Raw genomic sequence first — 5,325 nt, 5'->3', positions numbered from 1 at the left:
TTATACGAACATGCAAGAGTGTTTTTGAATAAAAGCCAATAGAATGCCTTTACTAATCCCACATTGGGGACATTTTGAAAGACTTCTTCCTGTAGTTTCCTGCTCAGATGGTGGTTTCCCCCATCTCTTGGAAAGCTCCTCTCTACTTTGTGGTAGATGTGGAAGGAGAAGGCCAGATTGCAGGACGGGGGAATACATCCGCCAGAACATCTTCGCATCCTTGTTAGGACGCGTGTTCGAAATCGTGTAATTCCCAGGGATAAACACTAGGCAGAGCTCCTGCGCTTCCCCGCAGCCCAGAGCACAGAAAACGGGGGTAAACACGCCACACCACCATCTGCCTCTCATCTCCCATGCAGCCTCTCCGCCTCCCTCTCCCCGTAACCTGCTCAGTCATGGCTCTCTCATTAATATCCTCGCTTCAGAGGAGGAATAAATATTCAGACATTCTCTGGATTCAGCCGTTTCCTTGGACGTCTGATTTAAAAAAAGTCTGCCCCCGGGCACAACAAACACACACTCCTAAGACTCGCACACACACAAATTCAGGCCTCTGATGTGTGTGGGTGGGACGTTTTTCACACACACATGCACACACACACACACACACGCACGTACACACACAATCTGTGGATCCCATCTTCTTAAAAGGAGGACCTGGGACAGGAGAGTGAGGATTGGGTGGCGAGAGGTGAGGGGGTAGGGCTACATGGGCACCAAGCCGAAGGTGGAGCACGTGGAAAAGGGGAGAATATTGGATGATGAAAAGAGACATGGGCGGCAGGAGAGAGGAACCACAAGTCCTGGTTCCCTGCAGCACTCCAATTAGCATCGGCATGAAGCCTCGCCGACAGCCGACGTCAACTGTGCCGACGCCGTCGGACAGAAACGAGCCAGGAGACGGCGAGATGCTGGACGTGACATTTGACTGGAGAAGGAGGGAAGATTGGTGGGGCGTGTGTGTAGGGAAGGCAAGGAGAGGGGCAGGGCTTTCTGTGATGCGAGTCTGCAAATAGAAAGAGAGAAATATTTATTCTCAATCCAACTTTGAGGAGACCTTCAAAGAGAAGCTGATCAAAATGCTTCAACGCTGCGCCGTTTAAATTGTGAGACCAAAGTCTGAGTTTTTTTTCTTAACTCTTAACATCGAGTGGAAAACTTTGAGTTAACAATAAAACGTGAGAAACATTTATTTTTTGTTGCAGAGAGTGAAATAGGAATGCGAGGTTCTCGTGTGTGGATGGACAGATGTGTGGCAGATGGATTTGGGTCCGTCTCAAACAGTGAATGCTTTAATGATTCTGCGCCCAAAATTGCTCAACAACGAGAAGTCGAGTTTTTGTGCTACATGTTCAGCGAAAACAGGTATATCGGTGCCATTGCCCTCCTATGGACAATGTCAAGGAATGATAAATGGCGAGCGGTGGAGATTACTCTTAGTTGTTTTGCTAAAGTTTCGCTGCAGCTAGTTAAGCGTGACACGAACAAAACCTTGAAGTGAGATTGCCATCTAGTGCTGATATCCGCGCGAATGTCCAGAGCAACAGCTGGCTAGCTAACCTCCGGTTTGCTTTTTTATTCCCTTGTTTGTCTTCTACTGTACTTTTTGCAGAAGCTCTTTTCTCAGCTAGATTGATAATAATTGACGGCCGACGGCCTGACGACAATAAAGAAAAGACTCCTTGTCCCAAAATCCCTGAAACATTTTGTGGCAACGACGACTTGCTGCCACAAAATGCAGCACTTCGGTTGTTTTGACTACATGGCAAGCAATTAATGTCCAGAGACTTTGAGGACGCTCTGTGCCTCGGGTCAACATGCATGTTCGTAAAAAGGGCAAATGGGCGTAAATGGTTCCAATTTACGATTTCTAACTGGGCCGTGGCGGCAGGGTTTTAGCGCAGGATGACAAATGAGCCCGGAAGGACAGACATTTGGTGGGGCTAACACACACACACACACACACACACACACACACACAGCTGACACGTTGTGGATGGAAAAGAGACAGTCACAGTTTTACTGTCTAAACCCAATAAGAGTCACATGTCCTCCGGGGCCACGAGGCTTCATATCACACACTAATCTGCTGAGGGAACAATCACGCCACTGTTGCTTCAGAATCGCAGCGGCCGCGTCTCCCTCGTCTCTGTGCACAGGTGTGCACGAGTACCGATGGAGGGCTTTACCACTTCCACAACATCGGATCACCTCCCAGATCATCCGCTTTTAATTCCGTCCATTTGTTTGTGTGTGTGTGTGTGGGTGTGAGAGAGAGAGAGAGAGAGAGAGAGAGAGACGGGAACATCTGCAAGTTGATGCCGTGGCAATCAATTTACGAGTGAAAATCTAAGATTTCGTAGGTCATGTGTAACATACGGTATCGCTCGTATCACTGCTCGTATTGGTACAAAAATGTCTTGTGTGATTTTACATGTCATTACAACAACATTCCCCTGTGACACTGGAATCCAGTGAAGGTTGTTTCGGCAGCTCACACTGCAAATGTATGGAGACGGCTTGGAAGTGAGAGAGAATGAAAATAAACCTTCCTCAACTTCCACGATCCCGTCAGGATTCTCCGCTGAGTCTGTTTTCACTCAGGCGTTGTGAAGGTGCTTTGCTCCACCGGCCTCAGAGACACTCAGGAACCCAGAACGCGATCTTCAACCTTTGACCTTCACACAACATGCTCCTGCATCTGCTACAGAAGGTATTCGTTTTCCATGGATTCCATAATTGGTAGCTGATTCTACATACGTTAATTGTTTCATTTATGCGGAAATAAGACCGAGGTGTGGTCCAATTAGTTGGGGGAAATAAAATAAAAAATAAAAACACAACTCGATGGTGCCAGTTGGAGGGCAAACAAAAAAACTCTTGTTTTCATGTGACTGTGGTTATCACACGTTGACTCCTCTCCGAGCCACAAATGTTGGTCTCATGCTGCGGAAAAGGTCAGCAGTAAGCTCGTCAGGCTCCGACCTCTTTGATGTCAGTGCTGAGTCGTCCAAGCTCACAAACAGAAATGAAGAACCAAACAGACCTTTGACCTCCTGCGGAATGATAGAAAGTCAGCCACATTGTCGAAGTGGCCACCGTATGTCTGAATTTTTTAGAATTCGCTTTCGTCTCATCCCAAAGGTGTTCAAAGAACCGCTGACTTAAATTGAAACATCAACCTGGTTTGAAAAAAAAAAAAAGATTCTATGCTGAAGTATCCTCTTTGAATAAAGCCAGAGGAGGGAAAAAAAAAGATTTGTATATATGTATATATATATATTCATATATATATATATATATATATATATATATATATATATATATATATATATATATACACATATACACATATATATATATAATATGAATCAGGAGAGCACCTTTGATGCCTAATGCTCTCAACTTAGCAAATTTCCTCTATATAATCCGACATTTGGCTCAGCTTTCTCTCTGACTTCCGACTTGCATGGAAACGGCGTACAGTGTTGCTCCAGCCACACTTCAAATAAATGAATAACAATGCAGCTGCCGGGCTGCTGTCAATGTGTTAGCAAACCGGATGTCCTCTGATACAATGGCAGGTTCTTTAAATTTTAGCAACCAAATTTGCTCAATAAATGTACACATCAGGTCTAAATTTCTTTTTAAGCTAACAGAATTTGTGGGCCTAATTCTGCTGCTTATGTTGGTTTTTTCTATCTATGAAAGTGATATAAAACTTCCGACCACATTATCAGTGCATCAAGCCACACTCTGATTTGTGTATTTGACCTGAAGAAAAGGTCTGTAAAATAACAGGATCATCTTTGGAGAATGAACCCTCTGATGCCACAGGCTTTACACCCATCTTGTTTGATTCATAGATTCTATAGACAAGTCTGCAAAAAATTACTATAAACATGACGTTATTTAATAATATGCAGACCGAGATGTTCCTCTCAGGACTGTATTAACTTTAACAGTATCAAAACGGTCCCTGGCTCTGGGCCGGGGGCCCTCCTGTTGGTGGGGGGGCTGGTCCGTCCCTGTGTCTGGGAACTGGCGCTGGATCGTACGCGGTGGGGTCACATGCCTGGGGTGGGGCTGCGCGGCCGGTGGCTACCGCTCCTGTGTGCCCGGGTGGTGCCTTCTGCCCCACCTTCGCCCTCCGTCTCCCTGGTCGCTGCCGCTGCCCCGGGGCCCTCGGGCGGTGGGGGGTGGCCCCCCCTTTGGCTCCTGGATCCCTGTGGTGTCCCCGGCCCCGATGTCGCTGAGGGGGCGCCCTAACCGGGAGTCCCCCCTGGTCACATAATGGGTGTATTTATTTATTTTATTTTATTTTAATTTTTATTTTAATTTTTATTTTAATTTTATTTATATATATATATATATATATATATATATATATATATATATATATATATATATATCGAGTCCATATCGCCCATATCGAGTCCCCCGCGGCGCCCGGCCAGAAGGCCGGGCGCCGCGGGGGACTCGATATGGGCGGCGACCGGGTCCCCGGTGGGCCTCCCCCCGGTGCGGTCTCCTCGCCCTTGCATGGGGCACCGACTGCACCCTCGTTGGCGAGGACCTGGCCCCCACGCAGCCAACGACCCACTGACATTATCACTAGGGCTTTGGATGAGGGTCTCCATCGGCCGGCCACCGCTCCATCCGAGACCCTCTCCAATTTTAATAGCATTATAGACACTTAGGGCCTGGGGGGGGGGGTTCGTGCACTGCGGCCGCCGCCCTGCTCAGCAGCAGTGTGGTTGCCCCAGGGCCTTACCACCCTTCCATTTTAAACGCACCATAGTCCAACACACCAGCAAGTGCACATATACACACACTGACACTCCTACACACAGTGGGGTCGGCCTGCTAGCGGGGGCTGGACCCGACATCTTTCCCACCCTGGATGGGCCCTGTGCAGTCCGGTGCCCCCGAGGTGCGAGACCGGCTGGGCTTATGGGGACCTTGCCACTTGTGGCGGGGTCCCCCTTCCCCCAATCCCGGGACCGGGCCGCTGCCCGGGTGGTCCCCCTGCGCCGCTCGGGGGCGGGTGGGCGGCGACGACCTGAGACACGGGGGTCTGACAATGGTGGGCGGGGGTCCACGGTTTGATTATTTAATTTTATCTTTTTAATTATTTATCTTCTTCTTTTACAGGGCACAGGGGGAACCAGGGGGGACTCTCGCTTGGGGGCCCGCTTTGCCGGCGTTGGGGGCGGGGATGCGGCTGTGGCCCCGGGGGCCGGGGGGGGGCTGTCCCCTGGCGCCGGGGGGTCCCGGGGCGGTGGGGGTGGCTGGGGGTGTGGGGGGTGGAGGGGGCCGGTTGAT

Source organism: Nelusetta ayraudi, unplaced genomic scaffold (assembly GCF_046127955.1).
Source record: "Nelusetta ayraudi isolate G7.1 ecotype Tasmania unplaced genomic scaffold, CSIRO-AGI_Nayr_v1 ptg000011l, whole genome shotgun sequence".
Classification (NCBI taxonomy): domain Eukaryota; kingdom Metazoa; phylum Chordata; class Actinopteri; order Tetraodontiformes; family Monacanthidae; genus Nelusetta; species Nelusetta ayraudi.
Note: the sequence above shows the minus strand (reverse complement) of the source record.